We start from the raw sequence: 18,593 nt of genomic DNA, 5'->3' as shown, positions 1-18,593 counted from the left end.
TTGATAGTGGAAACATGTTTGCTTATTGTTTTAGCTATTTTTTTACGATATTATAATAATATTATCTTTTTATTGTACTGTTGGTTTCCCAAATAAATAAATATATTTATCGATATTCCTACCGCCGTACACATAGGTACTCCATCAATATCTGACCCCTGCTCTAAAAGCAGGGAACCCAAGCTCGGATAGAGGGGTTCGCCCCGAGGCCTGCTCCGTGTCCGCCGCAAGGGACCATGACGACCCTTTTCTTCGCCTAAACCTTAGAAATACAACAAAAAAATAATATTCCCGAATGGTATAAGTGCTCAACATGCTATAAAATAGTGCACTCATCCAGTGGCAGTGGCAGTTCTTGGTTGGTTATCGATTGGTTAATCCAGGTCCAATTTATACAAAAATAATGAGATATGCCGGATTATCGTGCTAGAACAAAGTGATTGGTATTCGTTCACAAAAAATAGATAAAAATATTTTTCCTTCGTGTTTCTTTGCACTATATAAGTATATGAACGGGATTACAGTCTCCTTGGTTCTAAATTACTGTCGCTCTTTTTTTCCTACTTATGCTGATAGCCTTGCGAGGCTATTTCACCGTAACCTTAACTAGTAGGTTACGGGGCTTAAATCAGAGTGATGCTAACACTGACCCTAGCAAGAGCAGTGCTTCGCAGAATCTACCACCGGATCGGAAATGCGACCCATTGAGAAGATCCGGGGAGAAACTCAGTGGGCTGTGTCTGTGGGTTAATTCGCTCGTCGAGCCCTTCGTCGCAGACGACGGGTTCGACGAAGACGGTGACCACGACGAGGACGGTAACCAATCGCTCACTCGTTAGAGCTCATGAATATCACAACGTGGCGGCAACGCACTTTGCAACATGGGGTCAAAATCTCAATTGTGTTGCTTATCGTCTGTCTTGCTCTAAAATAAGTAACGGGCGACTGCTCTAAGTACAAATGGAGAGGATAATGATTACCTTCTTCTTCTTCGTCGCCTGTCCAATTTACCTCGCCAATCTTCCTCGACTTTTCATTCCTTCCACGTGAGCTACAACTATTAATTTTTCCTAGTTGTCAGGTCCTAGTGTCCGAAGTACTTGAGGAGACGCTGCATACAGACCGTAGATAGACGGGTCTTGACGCTTAGCTCCGAGAGAATTGACACATTTGTTCCGCGCTCCGTCCATGATATGCCCAACATTTTGCGCCAACACCATAATTCAAATGCGTCAATTCTAGATTAGGTACGGGCCTTGATCGGTAGGCTGGTCTTAAAATCGCTCCAACAATGAAAATTCATTCAATGATATCTTCGTCTTGGAACCCATTGATGGAGTACGTGCCAGTTATGCATTTACTTGTAACAGTGATATGTATCTACTTATCTTACACATTTTTTGTTGTGAAGCTTATGAAGCGAAATAAGATGAAGTTGGTTCATTTGAGACTTTAATCAATTAGGATGAATGGAACGAGATGAGATGTAATGAGTTGAAACCTCAAAAAATTGTGGTTATTTACTGAGTCTGTTTGGAAGAACTTTAGGAGTCACGTGCGGCGGATTTTTTATGTTTTCCCACATATGCTCATCTTCCTCCTTTTATCGATAGTTCATTGCTGATCATCATGATGCACCCACCTTTTTTTTTTTGTCAGGAGGAAATCGCCGGACTTCCGCCCTCCACTGGGTATGGAGGGCGGGGCATGTCGGAGTTGAACCGACTAAAACCTCCTGTCGCTCAACAACCAGCATCCAAACCTCGCATGAGACAGAACTCATGAAAAGGCAAAGGGGGGAAGGTGAAGCGTTTAGTGCGGAGCACATCTCTCCCATCACCCTCCCCCTCGGGACGCCGGACTGGCGGTCGTCGGCACCACGACCACCAGTCCTCTCGGTCGGCAGGCTATCCGAAGCCCGCCCAGATGGCACCGGTTAGAATGGTCTATCCTACGGAATACCCCGCTGGGTCAGAACCAGCGTGGGTCGAGGATGGCCGGCCTTCCATCACCCGGATGCTCTTGCATAAAACGCGTGCAGAGCAGCTTGCACGTCGTCTTCTTAGGCCCCCTTCGCCGGTCCCCAAGCCGACATGTGAGGGAGACCCGAAACACTTAGAGGGCCAGGGCTTGGGCGAAATCTGCCTCCCTGGCCCCCGCTCGACGGCGGCGGGCCTGTGCGTCTCTCACGCGCCCCGCCGCCTCCTTCTGCGAGATGGATGCACCCACCTTAGACCTTTTCTTGTGACTTGTATTGGTCTTGCCACTTATATTGGTCAGTGGTACAGTGAAGTCCAGCGTCGCTCAGTTCCGTGACCAGGTGCTCGGACACTCCACCTACTTGATCACTCCATCTTTTTTGACTCCGACCTCTGGATCGGCTTCCATCCACTTTACCCGTCATTATGAGTCTCTCCATATGTTAAGCAGTTAATAAACCAATGTTAATCTGCATCAAATCCTGGAGAAATACAAAATTAACAAAATGATCCAATTCAAACAGCACCACTCCTCGCGTTCCCGCCAAAAGGTTCGCGGAACCTCTTCTCGCAAAGATGAGAACCCAAGTCAAACAAACTGCTCGACCGCAAGATGCTATTAGTTGCTTCTGTGTAAAGTGAAACCTAAAAGTCTAGGTATGTTTTTTTCTAAATAGATAAACTAATAATATTTTGGCAAAAAATAGATAAAATTGTAGTTGAGATAATAAATATAAATAAATAAATATAAATAATTTACTAACAATCACGCCACGTTAACTGGTCCCGTGATAAGTTCGTAAAGAACTTGTGTTACAGGTACCAGATATCGGAAATAAATGTAAGATTTTTACTATACACATACATATTTTTAATTTACATCCATAACCCTGGAAAAGACATTTATATTTATCATACAAATATCTTCCCTTGGCGGGATTCGAACCCGCGACCCCCTAGTGTAGTGACCATGTCACTTACCACTACACCAGACGGACGTTATAATATACGATAGTTACGCCAGGATTAAAAGCCGCGTCTTAGTTCTTACGCGATTAGCCATTTTTTGATGGTTATAGCAACTACAACTTCTTTTATACAAACAATTAATGTAGTTACTGCGAAACAATCCACAAAATATGGCTTAATATTCACAATACATATTTTAGTGATTTTTACATGACTCTGACATTAATTTATTTTAATTAAGTATTAATTATAACATAATTTATTATTAATATTTATGTTTAATTAATATTTAATTATTAATACAGTAATTTGTGTTTTTAAACAATAATATAAACATTAAACACATTCTGAAAATTTTCACATCAAAACAGTGTCTACCAAATATTAAATATGTTAGAATAACAGTTTCATCTTGCTAATGATAAATAAATAATGACATAGAATAAACTCTACTCTATATTATATCTATATATTAATACGTGAAGCAAAAACTTTGTATCCCTTTTTACGAAAATTGCGCGGACGGAGGAGTATGAAATTTTCCACACTTATACAGAATATAGAGAAGAAGTGCACAATGCTAAAAATTTTTTAAAATAATCCATAAGAGATAATTTAAATCAATAAAGAAAACATTACACACACAACATAACATGTATTTAACGCACACCCGCATGCATACTATTTATTGTCAAACTTTTGCTCTTGACGTCTGTTATCAAATTGAAATAAAATATTGTTTGTCTTTGTTAATATTTTTTAAAGTGTTGTCTTGGCGAAATTTCTGATTATAGAAGTATAAAATATAATCATAATAGTGTACAAACTTACAATTCCAATTAATTATAGTCGAATTTCGACTACTGCGGGACCTCTAGTCATGTTAATTATTCCTAATAATGGCGTTTGCCCCCTTATATACAAGTGTCGACGGACGACATTATTTGTTGTTGACCAAAAAAAAACTATAAATTATTCAGATCGATGAAAATATAGATATTTTATAAAGACTTATAATATTAGAAAAAAAAAAACGCGCTTTTACTGTAACATTAGGTTGTAATCAAACTTATATTTTGAAGGTACATAATATGTGCGATCGGCAATACGTTTTCCTCATTCGAGTCAAAATTTTCAACTCAACCCACAATTTAGTCACACAAATGTCATTAATCACCGCGGTAAAGGTTTACTCCGATAAACTCACCTCTACAAGGCGAAAGTGGCTCATTTTTCATCCCCAGCTAACCTCGTGAGACCTCTTTAGTTTCAATAAGACGTTGAGATAAGCGGCCCGTGGAAAAGTTTCCCTGGATTCCGGGTTGATTTGACGAATTAGGCACTCCCTAAACTATTATACAATTTCACGTTTTCTGTGTGGTGTGCCTTAATTTGGGGTCGTTGCGGGTCAGAGAACTGATCTTAAAAAATGTGAAGCTTTAGTCTGGAAAAACAATTTTACTTTCATTCTATCCAAATAAATAAACTAAGAGTTTTGATCCTAAACACTACAAAAATATTGAAAAAATATACGAATTTGTACAAGACTTGTAATTTTTCATGAATGATATAAACGTGGTTATTTGTTTAACGGCTCAACTCTTTATAGTATTTTTCAGTCTCCGAATTTAACCCTTATTCGAACGAAAGTAATGTTGCTCAGAAAATGTTCTCTAAATTCATGCTTTTTTTTTCTTTCTGTAAAAATTATATTTGAGGCAGCTAAATGTTTCACATCGTGTAATATTTCTTTAAATGTTCTTGTCTGGGTTTTTTCATTGCAAATCACTTTGATGTAATGTTTTGTCATTAGTTTCAATTATTGAACTTTTTATGAACCGCTCTTTCTTAATTAACCTACAGTTGATGTGGGATTTTGGGACGAAGCAAAATTGATACTAAATAAACAACAAGGGCTGCAAGCAAATAGTGCAGTTTTGTAATTATGTTTTAATATAGCTGTGGTTTAGATCTTAAGAGATAAATGAAGAAAAATTATTGTTTGAAAAGTGGATCAGCTTCTATTCAACGTCACTGAAATTTCGACTTGATATCCCAAGATGAGCGGTGATATTTACTTGATGTCTACTACAATTTTGTCACTACGCCTGTACGATATGAAAAAAATTGCAGTAATATTAGTTCAAAGAGGATAAAAAATTTCTTGTATTCTTTTATTATCTGATTGTCTGATTGATCTATCTGATGTTCTGACTCTTATATTAAAATTTTCTTAGCATTCAATAATTACAATATGCAATTACAGTTACATTTTTTTTTATAAATAATTTGGCTCCAACTCCGTTGGCATTAATTTTGCCAATGTTAAAGTATTTACAAAAATAACAGGTGCTTAGAGAGACTAAATCTAAATACAAATAAATTTGGTCAGTTTTTCCATACGCGAATCTGTGATTTTAAGAGCAGCACAAACAAATATAATAATATTATGTTAGCCTAACTACTTTAAAGATAAATAATTTACACATACGGTTCCATTTATCATTATGTCAAACGCAGCAAATATCTCAAGCTATGCCTTCAAAGTCATGCATAATAATAATTTGTAAATTTAAATAAATCATTCAAAAGCCACCAATTTTGTACTAGTTACTATTACTACTTGGTTCCTCAAAAACGAAAGCATTTAAATGATGACTTTGAGTACTTTAATTACTCATACCAGGCAGGCCCTTCTTTACGAAAATTTAAGTAATAAAGACCGCAGTACTTTTGGAAATATTTTATCAGTTAACTTCCTCAATAAACTTCAAACGACAGGAATGGAACGTGCATCCGCTATCCATATTTTAATGCCTCAAATAAACTCGAAATACGTATCAATCAAGCAACTTTATCGAGTACAGGGTACATAAATCGGTTCACCTCAATATTCTGGGGCCGTCTCAAGCAGAACTTACGTTAAATGCAATAACTTGGATTAGATTCGCACCCCCCGTAAGTCGGGGTGCTTTGATAATAAATTTATATTCCCATAACATGATTCTCTGGTCCATAAATGTTGATTTATTTTCGCACGCATATTAATAATTGGAAAGGTTTTTTTTTTGGATTATTGATGATTTAGTTCGAAATATAGCTATTAAGATATTTGTAATAATAATTATTGTAAGTGATTTATGGATGAAACTCGCTGAAATCTGTTGCTTAGCATTAGAAGAAGAAAAAAACTAGTGTAGAAAATATATATTGGATATGAATATCTATACTAATATATAAATCTACAGTGGTTTTTACGGATGTTCCGTTATAATTACTGAACCATGCATCCGATTAACTTGAAACTTGGTATCCATATAGAAAATACATGTACTTAATGGATAGGCTAATATTTATATGAGTGTTGGACTCCCTACACCAGGTGCGGGGGCGTTAATGATGAGAATATTTGTGGGAGTGAGAAATAATAATGTTAATTTTAAATGCCCAGTAAAGCGGACGGGTACAGCTAGTATTTATATAAAATAATGCTAATATTACACGTAACGAGCTAGGCGTATAAGAAACAAGACAATTTAGATACTAACGCATGCTAACGGCGACTTACTAAGGCCCATGGACGAGAGTACTCCTCACCATCAAATGCACCGTGTGCTCGTCTGCCCACAGAGGCAATAGAAAACGACACAGCCACCGAAGATTCATGAGTGACTTACTGTCAGACGGGCCATATATTCGTTTGCCTAGAGAAGCAAAAAAGAAAAATCTTACAGATATTCCGAAAACAGCCAAATACAATTTAGTAGCATTTATTGTGATCTAAAATGAAATTTAAATCGATTTTATACATAATAATATATTCAACAAACAAAAGCTAATGAATTTAGCTTAAACTAACAATTCGGTTAAACAATAATTTCTTCACATCATTGGCGATTAACATATCCATTTAGTTGCAAAGTTGAATGGCTTAAACGTTTCCACGGAGAGCCAGACAGAAAACTAGAGACGATGTGGTGTGAAAACTTATATTTTCTTTAATTTAAGCGATTTCTCACTTTATCATTATAATCATAAGGTCGTAGTAGACAGACTGTATAAGTTAGTCAAGCGGTATTCAAGTCTGTAGTGCCTTTATAAGCGAAGTGTCCTTTCATCTCGCGTCCTTTTAAACCTGAGGCTGCAATTATAGTTACCGTGCCTCGGGTCGGTTGTATTTCAGGGTTGTTACGTGGAAATCACAAAACCTCTCTCATAGAAATGCTCCATCTTTATTCAAAGGAGACAAAGACAAAATTAAAAATGTAGGTACCTGCAAAAATAAAATAAAATCTTTGTGGAATTGCAAAAGTATAGCAGGAAGCTCTTAATATCTCCACCTGTTTCTTGGTAAATTAACAAATACCTTTCTCATATACGTCAAAATCAAAGAGAATTTACAAACACTCTCACTCGTATGAAGAATAAAAAGCCAGTTCCTTCATCCATAAAAAATATCGGAAGAGAATAAAATGTATTTTGGCGAAAAGCAAAATAGACATTACATTATGTTTTAGATAATGAAATATTCATGCTGAACCAATTCGCTTGCTGTGCGTTTCCCGTTGAAAAATAACTTTTGTAAGGGCCTCGTAAGCTTCGAGTTTTTGAGGTATTCCTTTGTTTGTTGACAAAATGCAGACATTCGTCCCTTTTTCGTGTAGAAGCGGGATTATTTCTATAATTGTCCAACTTTAGTGGCCTCCTGTGAAAATTGTTGAAGAATGAAATTTCTTTTGATCTCTTTCATTTATTTCGTTCCTGATAAGATTAGGCCGTTTTCAGGTTTTACTTTAAATTTGACTAAATTTGGGGTTTAAACAAAAAAAGTTGTGGAATAGTGAATTATAACAAAAAAAAAATACAAACGTGAAATATTTATATGTATCATTGGCGTGTATCTGGATGCGTTTTAAGTGCAATAGCAACTTACGGACTATCTGATTTTTTTTTAGGATTGTAGGATTACTCTTGTTCCGGAGACCTTTCCAGTTTCACCAGGACAGGTCGCCTGTCCAGTATGAAGTGGTAGCTGGAGCCTATGTACCACCACCATACCACCAGTACATACCACTAGTCACTGTCCATAAGTTTGGAGTCTTAATTCAATTGGATAACAGCTTTTTAATAATTATTATTATATTATAATACTTTGTATTAATTGTATGTATATTTACGGAGATATGTATGTGTATATGTATGTGTACATATATGTATATGTATTTCACTGGAATGGTACACCGCGCGTAGTTCGTTTCCAAATGATTCTTGTCCACCTGATGGTTGTCTGGAAGAGATCGCTTTTAGCGATAAGACCGCCAATTGTACTTTTTGTTTTTAATGTATCGCACTGTTTATTTGTTTTTTGGTGTACAATAAAGAATACTCTCTCTCTCTCTCTCTCTTCCTACTGCTAAAATCGAAATCTTTGACTTGGCAGTATATATAGAGAAGATTATGATACGGAGTTTTTCATATCGTAGTTCAATGGTTTCCAAGTTGCGTCTGTCCGTTGAAGAGTACAAGTAAATCTCTTACTAGTTCATTTTGGGTGCTATCTACTTGCCCCAACACCATGCCACACAAAATCGTGGAAAGAATCTTAAATAATGGTATTAGTAAGGAAACACATCTTCATAAATTACGAAGAAATTTTTCTTTTTAAAAAGCCATTATTCTAGGGACAGAGATTTGACAAATAAAAAATTAGAGTCAGTTTCCATTTCAATGATATTTGTAATCATTCCGAAATCAATCCAAGTGCAAACACAGGTAATAGTTATTTCATTTGACTATTTTTCCCCTACTTATTCATTGGTAGCCTAAAGGACTATTCCAGCTACGTCCAGACGGGTAGGTAAGCCCATGGGCTCAACAGAGAATTTGCTAACGCTAGCCCTAAGCGAGAGCAGTGTATTGCAGAATTTACCACCAGATCGGAATCACGACTCACTAAGAAGATCCGGCGGAAAAACTCAATGGGTTTCGCTTGAATCACACGGACAACGAACACCAAAGATAACAACAGTTGATCAGCAATTAGCATTCTGAATTTGAATCGGCTCGTTAACGCAAAACACTTTTTATTTTTAATTACAGGGGTGTCAAAAACAAAATTTAAGATCGTTAAGCGTTAGAAGCGGGTTTAACGCGTAGCCAAGTAATTAGTTCGCATCGTAAAACTATGCTGAGCTTCGACACCAAAAGGAAACAACTGCCAAATTTTGCTTGAGAAAATTTACATTGTATCTCATTTAGGTTCTTGGTCGTTAAGCAAACTAATAACACTTTTACTGTTGAATCTTTTACTTGCTTTATTTACTGTATTTTTTTTAATATGAAACGTTTTGTGAGAGATTTTGCAAAGGATCTTATACACTTTGTTGTACCAAGAGGTATTATATACTGACCTTAATTATGCTTAATATCCAGACTGACATACTTCTGAACTGGTGTCCTTAAATAAATAAAAAAGCATTCTAATTTTTAGCCTAATAAAAAAAGGTTTTACGCAAATTACATTCAAAGCTTGAGCAAAATTGAAATCCTTAGAATGTAATATCCTTAGAAATCCCATTAGTGGTGCTTACATCATTTTACTTATTTATTGTTATACTTGAGCATCATAAGATGTTTTTCAATGCTTAAAATGCTTTGAGGCAGGAACGAAAAATTGCTGGATGTTAAGATTTTTATAATTAAAAAACTTTAATAATAAAAATCTTAAAAAACTTTAATTATATAAATCTTAACATAGCAGTAGTTGATAACCTTCTTCTTTTAGCCGGCTGGATGTTAAGATTTTTATAATTAAAAAACTTTAATAATAAAAATCTTAAAAAACTTTAATTATATAAATCTTAACATAGCAGTAGTTGATAACCTTCTTCTTTTAGCCGGCTGGATGTTAAGATTTTTATAATTAAAAAACTTTAATAATAAAAATCTTAAAAAACTTTAATTATATAAATCTTAACATAGCAGTAGTTGATAACCTTCTTCTTTTAGCCGGCTGGATGTTAAGATTTTTATAATTAAAAAACTTTAATAATAAAAATCTTAAAAAACTTTAATTATATAAATCTTAACATAGCAGTAGTTGATAACCTTCTTCTTTTAGCCGGCTGGATGTTAAGATTTTTATAATTAAAAAACTTTAATAATAAAAATCTTAAAAAACTTTAATTATATAAATCTTAACATAGCAGTAGTTGATAACCTTCTTCTTAGAGCCGGCTGGATGTTAAGATTTTTATAATTAAAAAACTTTAATAATAAAAATCTTAAAAAACTTTAATTATATAAATCTTAACATAGCAGCAGTTGATAACCTTCTTCTTTTAGCCGGCGTAATTGAAATAAGAATATAAATACCGAACGCCGAGTTTGATTGACCTCTGAAAACATTGAATATAGTTTACGTTTAATAATGAAATCAGATTTCTCATTTAGACATAGGTTGCTCACAAATTATCCTTGAATCTATAATAATCACTATATAATTATCCATCCAACATTCGCTAAAGAATACAATGACGTCGAAAACGAGTAAGAGAGGAAACAACTTTTGTAGAAGTTGCCACATGTTTTAACGTTGATAAAATATTATTATGTTGAAAATCTCAAGACAAAACTGTATTAGTCGTCGTCGTGGCCCAAAGGATAAGACGTCCGGTCCAGTCGTGTTGAGTGATACACCGGTGTTCGAATCTCAGGCGGGTACTAATTTTTCTAATGAAATACGTCTATGGGCTCCACTGACCACTTAACACCAGGTGGACTGTGAGCTCGTCCACCCAACAAAGCAATAAAATAATCAGTAACTGAAGACTTCTTTCAATGATAAATTCGAATCCAAAAATAGGCTCGAACATAAAATCGCTCCACCCGAAACTCTATTGAACATAAAATTGAGAAAAAACGAATTCCCATCGACGAGATAAGTCAGGCAATTACATTCGAAACAGATCCCTTGCATTTGTTTAATGAACTGAAATAAAAGATATTGGAGCGCCACCTGCGGCTATCGTGAAATTCAGAATTAGGTCTGTGATCCATTACAAGCGACTCTGCATACAGTAATTGATTGCTGTAAGTAAACTTACACAAATCGTACACTGCTATTTCAGAGTTTGTATTTTCGCTGTACCTTCGAGTCTTGGAAGTTTGGATAAGTTATTTTTTTTTTTATTGCATACCAGCAGACCCGGCAGACTTCGTAGTGCCTCAATCGATAAATAAAAGACCTAAACTTTTGTACAAAATAAACTTAGAAACAAACAAAAGGAATCCGTCCGCCGGGGGACACATCAAAGGGAAAACAAAATTGATATTTTTATTAAATTCCGAGCATTTTCATATTTATCTACCTTTTAAACCTTCTCTGGACTTCCACAAATAATTTATTAAAGACCAAAATTAGCCAAATCGGTCTAGCGGTTCTCGAGTTTTAGCGAGTCTAACGAACAGCAATTCATTTTATATATTTATGGGGGTCGATTGCTTCCCGCTTCCGTAGGTTTAACCCGCGATTCCCTACAAGTGACCCCTGGGTGGTGCTAAACGGGAGCCGAAAACATAATCGGTGGTAGGACTAGTCCGACTGGCTGGCGACCACCCTCCAACTTGAGTCCGCCGCCAAATAGCCTAGCTGTGTTCCGGTGTGTGGGTTGGAGAGCCAGTTTTATTCCTTTCCTTTCCTCTTCCTTGTTGGGGGTGAATCTTGATGACACCTGGAACATGCGGATCAGACGTGCGCGCGAGCTTGCGGGACGTGATTGTTTGACAGGGGTATAGGGAGACCCAGTGAAACGGTGTTCACCGCCGCCCGCCGGTCAGTAGGGGACCTGAACCCGGGTGTCACTACTAAACTCCGCCCCGGGAAGCTGTCCCGCCAACCGGTGTAAAATCCTGTCGTGCGGTCGTCGTGCCGGAGTCGGAGACCGGAGTGGATCCCGGCGATCGTACGCAGGGTGGACTGGGGGCCCTTCCATGCCCTGCGTCGGACTCTCACGGAACCCGTGATCGACCGCACACTATGTTTCGCGCTTTATTCAGGTGTTGTCATGTTTTCACTCCGAACATCCTACCTCACCTTATCCCACTCTCCAAAAAACAAAATGAAAATAAGAAAAAGAAAAAGGGCTATATCGGCGATCCCCTATTCCACATTTAATGTGGATTTCAGCAATGTCAGGGGCCTACATAGCAACCTTGACGCCGTACACCACCACCTTGAGACGGCGCAGCCTGCCCTACTGTTTCTGACGGAGACACAGATATCTGCTCCGGATGATACCTCTTACCTTGAATACCCCGGCTACGTATTGGAGCACAACTTCCTGCGTAAAGCCGGGGTGTGTGTATTCGTCCGGGCTGATGTTTGTTGTCGCCGTCTACGAGGCCTCGAACAACGGGACCTGTCCCTCTTGTGGCTGCGCGTAGATCACGGGGGTTGTACCCGAGTCTACGCGTGCCTGTACAGGTCCCACAGCAGTGATGCAGGTGCAGCTCTGATAGAGCATGTGCAAGAGGGGACTAACCGCGTGCTTGAGCAGTACCTATCTGCGGAGGTGGTGGTTCTTGGAGACTTTAACGCTCACCACCAAGAGTGGTTGGGGTCCAGAACCACTGACCTCCCGGGTCGGACTGCCTACGATTTCGCCTTGGCCTACGGCTTCTCCCAGCTGGTGACACAGCCCACCCGTGTCCCAGATATCGAGGAGCACGAGCCTTCTCTGTTGGACCTTCTGCTGACCACGGATCCGGCCGGATACAGTGTGGTGGTCGACGCTCCGCTTGGATCGTCCGATCACTGCCTTATCCGTGCTGCCGTACCACTCTCTCGTCCTGGTCGTCGAACGACGACCGGGTATCGAAGAGTTTGGCGGTATATGTCAGCAGATTGGGATGGATTGCGTGAATTTTACGCATCCTACCCATGGGGGCGGTTCTGCTTTTCCTCTGCTGATCCTGACGTCTGTGCGGACCGTCTTAAAGACGTGGTGCTCCAGGGGATGGAATTGTTTGTTCCCTCTTCTGAAGTGCCCGTTGGGGGTCGCAGCAGACCCTGGTATAACAATGCCAGCAGGGATGCTGCACACCTCAAGCGGTCCGCATACGTGGCATGGGATGATGCCAGGAGGCGTCGGGATCCTAACATCTCAGAGGAAAGGCGGAAATATAACGCCGCCTCCAGGTCCTACAAGAAGGTAATTGCCAAGGCGAAGTCGGAGCACGTTGCTAGAGTTGGCGAGCGACTAAAGAGCTATCCCTCTGGGAGCCGTGCTTTTTGGTCGCTCGCCAAAGCTGCAGAAGGAAACTTTTGCAGGTCTAGTCTCCCACCACTGCGCAAGTCCGATGACACTCTGGCCCACAGCGCGAAAGAGAAGGCTGACCTTCTGGTCAAACTCTTCGCCTCGAACTCGACTGTGGACGACGGGGGTGCCACACCACCGAACATCCCCCGGTGTGATAGCTCCCTGCCGGATATCTGCTTCACACAGTGTGCAGTCAGGCGGGAGCTCCGACTCCTGGACGTCCATAAGTCGAGTGGGCCAGACGGCATCCCCGCAGTGGTTCTGAAAAAGTGCGCCCCTGAGCTAACGCCTGCGCTAACGCGTTTGTATCGCCTCTTTTATTGCACTAACAGGGTTCCGTCTTCATGGAAGACCGCCCACGTCCACCCTATCCCCAAGAAGGGTGACCGGTCGGACCCATCGAGCTATAGGCCTATCGCGATAACTTCCTTGCTTTCCAAGGTGATGGAGCGAATAATAAACACACAACTCCTGAAGTATCTTGAAGATCGCCAGCTGATCAGTGACCGACAGTACGGTTTCCGTCACGGTCGTTCAGCTGGCGATCTTCTTGTATACCTTACTCACAGGTGGGCTGAAGCCTTGGAGAGCAAGGGCGAGGCTCTTGCTGTGAGCCTTGATATCGCGAAGGCCTTCGACAGGGTCTGGCATAAGGCGCTTCTGTCGAAGCTACCATCTTACGGAATCCCCGAGGGTCTCTGCAAGTGGATCGCTAGCTTTCTGGATGGGCGGAGCATCACGGTCGTTGTAGACGGTGATTGTTCTGATACCATGACCATTAATGCTGGCGTTCCACAAGGTTCGGTGCTCTCCCCCACGCTTTTTATCCTGTATATCAATGACATGCTGTCTATTGATGGCATGCATTGCTATGCGGATGACAGCACGGGGGATGCGCGATATATCGGCCATCAGAGTCTTTCTCGGAGCGTGGTGCAAGAGAGACGATCAAAACTTGTGTCTGAAGTGGAGAACTCTCTGGGGCGAGTCTCCGAGTGGGGTGAATCGAACTTAGTTCAATTCAACCCGTTGAAGACACAAGTTTGCGCGTTCACTGCGAAGAAGGACCCCTTTGTCATGGCGCCGCAATTCCAAGGAGTATCCCTGCAACCTTCCGCGAGCATCGGGATACTTGGGGTCGACATTTCGAGTGATGTCCAATTTCGGAGTCATTTGGAAGGCAAAGCCAAGTTGGCGTCCAAAATGCTGGGAGTCCTCAACAGAGCGAAGCGGTATTTCACGCCTGGACAAAGACTTTTGCTTTATAAAGCACAAGTCCGGCCTCGCGTGGAGTACTGTTCCCATCTCTGGGCCGGGGCTCCCAAATACCAGCTTCTTCCATTTGACTCCATACAGAGGAGGGCCGTTCGAATCGTCGATAATCCCAATCTCGCGGATCGTTTGGAACCTTTGGGTCTGCGGAGGGACTTCGGTTCCCTCTGTATTTTGTACCGAATGTTCCATGGGGAGTGCTCTGAGGAATTGTTCGAGATGATACCGGCATCTCGTTTTTACCATCGCACCGCCCGCCACCGGAGTAGAGTTCATCCATACTACCTGGAGCCACTGCGGTCATCGACAGTGCGTTTCCAGAGGTCTTTTCTGCCACGTACCATCCGGCTATGGAATGAGCTCCCCTCCACGGTGTTTCCCGAGCGCTATGACATGTCCTTCTTCAAACGAGGCTTGTGGAGAGTATTAAGCGGTAGGCAGCGGCTTGGCTCTGCCCCTGGCATTGCTGAAGTCCATGGGCGACGGTAACCACTCACCATCAGGTGGGCCGTATGCTCGTCTGCCTACAAGGGCAATAAAAAAAAAAAAAAAAAAAAATAGATAGATAAAGGTGGACGAGCTCATAGCCCACTTGGTGTTAAGTGGTAATCGGAGCCCATAGACATCTACCACGTAAATGCCGCCACCAACCTTTAGATATGAGTTCTAACGTCTCAGTATAGTTGCAACGGTTGCCCCACCCTTCAAACCGAAACGCATTACTGATTCATGGCTGAAATAGGCAGGGTGGTGGTACCTACCCGTGCGGACTCACAAGAGGTCCTATCACCGTTCCTGTATGACCTTGAAATGATGACACGTCGTTCATCAATTATTTTATAATATTATACAAATGAAGCATTAACAAGTTCTTGAGGTGGTTAGAATTCTTCGCATTTGTGATGTACATAGGCTAATACAATCATTGTAACACGTGAACATATTGTGGGCCCAGACGAGTAGGTACCACTACTTTGCCCGTTTCTGCCGCGAAGTTGTTAGGTCAAGAATCGTAGGGCCGTATTCTATACTTATATATAAATCTGCAGTGGTTTTTACGGATGTTCCGATATAACTACTGAATAATGCATCCGATTGACTTGAAACTTGGTATCCATGTAGGTGTACTTAATGGATAGGCTAATATTTATATGAGCGTTGGAAACCCTAATAATAATACAATAAATAATAATGTTAATTTTAAATGCCCAGCAAAGCGGGCCAGTACGGCAAGTTGACTGATATTTTTATTGAATTAATATTCGCATCGCCTGTCTCCTAACTGGATTACAAGTTTTATTCTTATTCTAAGAGGGTCAAATGAATTAAATTATATTCATTAAGTCTAACAATAAAATTAAGTTCTACTCAGATAATCATAGTCTATTTTTAGGGTTAGGAAAGAAATAATCGGAACCCCTCTAGGAGAGTTTTTTGTGTCCTTAGAGACATATTGAGATTCATACTACTACCGTGCTGCCAATTTTTATTGCAAAGCTATCTTTCAATTTGATTTGAACAGCTTTTTTTTCTACCTATTTGATAGCCTTGAGAGGCTATTTCAGCGTAACCTTAACTAGTAGGTAAGCTCACGGGGCTCGAACCTGACGACGTTGCTAACACAAACCCTAGCAAGAGCCGTCCTTCGCCGAATCTTTCACTGGATCGAAAACGCAACCCACTGAGAAGATCCGGCGAGAAACTCAGTGGGCTGTGTCTGTGGGTTAATTTACTCGTCGAGCCCTTCGTTCGCAAGCGACAGGTTCGACGAGGACGGTGACTGCGGAGACGACTCCGTCCACGTACCGTCATTTTATACGGTGGCGTTACGGAGTCTACCGTACATTTTAGTGATATTTATCAAAACAACATTTTATCATTTAAAATAATAATCAAAACAATGTCTTAATATTACTAAAGTCGTATTAATAAGTAAAGCAAAAACTTTGTACCCCTTTTACCAAAAATTGCGCGGACGGAAGAGTATGAAATTTCCCACACTTAATAGAGTATATAGAAAAGAAGTGCAGAATGTTAATATTTTTTTTAAATTATGCATGAAAAATACATTAAAATCAATAAAAAAAACATTACATACACCACCATGTATTTGACACACACACGCATGCATACTATTTGTTTATTATCAAACTAATCTTATTGCTTATAGTCTGTGGTCAAATTGAGAGTAGATTAATTATTGTTTGCCTTTATTAATATTTGTCTAAAGTGTAGTCTTGGCGAATCTGTGATTATAGAAGTTTAAGAGTCTTTGATAATAGAATCATAATGGTGCACAAACTTATAATTTCAATCAATTGTAGTCGAACTTCGACTACTGAGAGACCACGAGAGTACGTTATAAATTTCAATGCAATCCTTTAATGGTTGTTCTACTGGACCGCATTACTGCACGCGACAGAAATAAGCAGGTTCATGGTAGTAGCACGAGGAGACTCAAAATATGCCGTTCTAATCTTGTATGTACAGAACCCATGAGCCGCGTAATCCACTCACGCTTGCCCAGTGTAGTTGATATTAAACCCGTAATTCAGAGTATGTGTAAAACAATAAAACTCTAGAGAAATTCGTGCTAATTTTGCAAGCTCCTTTAGAAGAGAAACAGAAAAAGATTTTAATTTTAGAATGCAACAACAAATAATAAATATATTTTTATACAATAATAAAATATCAAGTAAGGTTTTGTCAGGTACTGCTTTAATAATACTATGGGGCCTGGTAGCAATTTCATTATGTGTAGCAATAAAAATACCCTCATGATTCTCCTGTCAGTGAATCGAAAAGTGTTCCTTAAAAATCTTATCTTGAAGTATACTTGTTATAATTTCGACTTTAATATTCTAAATATCTTGTGATATTGCGGATAATTCAGTGAAAGGATATCTAAGTCTGTAAGACGAAATACAGCCTTCGAAATAATTGGTAAAACGATCGCTTTTATACGATACAGAATTTCGGTTTCTAAGGCAGATGAAATTCATTAAAGGGATTGTCCAATTTTATTCGAACTTTTGATTATTTTTTGTGGACAAGTATTTTTTTTAAATTGTGTATTAATTTTTAATTGAACTTAGAGGCGAAGTCCAATTAACTCTATACTTAACCTCAAATTCACGTGAAACAGTCCAGATACGTGAATTTTTGGGTCATTACTCTCTATTACGGGATGGTTTATTAGAGTTGAAGTCATTAAATAATCCCACTGTAGCTTTTTCACTACATCATCTGATCAAGACTCTGAGAAAAATCTCGAAAAGTCTAAGGTCCCATGGGAGGTTAGGTCGCAGCTTGTCGTTAGTTAGACCACCCATATATCTAATTGACCAGAGCTCTTTTATTTATTGCTTAGATGGGCGGAAGAGCTCACAGCCCACTGGTTATTGGAGCCAATATACATCTACAACGTAAATGCCGCCACCCATCTTGAGATATGAGTTCTAAGGTCTCAGTATAGTTACAGCGACTGCGCCACCCTTAAAACCGAAACGCATTACTGCTTCACGGCAGAAATACATTACATACATTACATTACATAGAGAAATACATTACATAGAGCCAACAATCAACATCCACACAATATGCAGATATTGGATGCCCATAACCGAATACATTAGAAGCATAGAACGGTCACCCATCACAAAGGGGGAGATTATTCAAATGGCAGCACGAAAAATAAAATGGTTTTTCAGCGGATTTTTCACGCTTTTTCGCACACCTTTTATGTCCGGTTTTAGTGTTGGAAAAAAACCGGTATCCCGGATGTTACAAGCGCGGACCGTGAATCGGAAATTTTAGTTCTTTTCCATGTACGATAGAAACATGGATATAATTCTTCAAGGAAAATACCCGACCTGGAAGAAAGTGCACTTACTTGTATTTATCAAGAGAGCAAAGTATGAAATGTTGTCTGTTTTAAAAACATATTATAAAAAATAATTCATTATTTTATCCAATCCGTCCGGTTCGGCCCATAGACATCTACAACGCAAATGCGCCATCCACCTTGAGATATAAGTTCTAAGGTCTCAATATA

Source organism: Bombyx mori, chromosome 28 (genome assembly GCF_030269925.1).
Source record: "Bombyx mori chromosome 28, ASM3026992v2".
NCBI classification, from domain to species: domain Eukaryota; kingdom Metazoa; phylum Arthropoda; class Insecta; order Lepidoptera; family Bombycidae; genus Bombyx; species Bombyx mori.
This window is presented reverse-complemented; position numbering follows the sequence as displayed.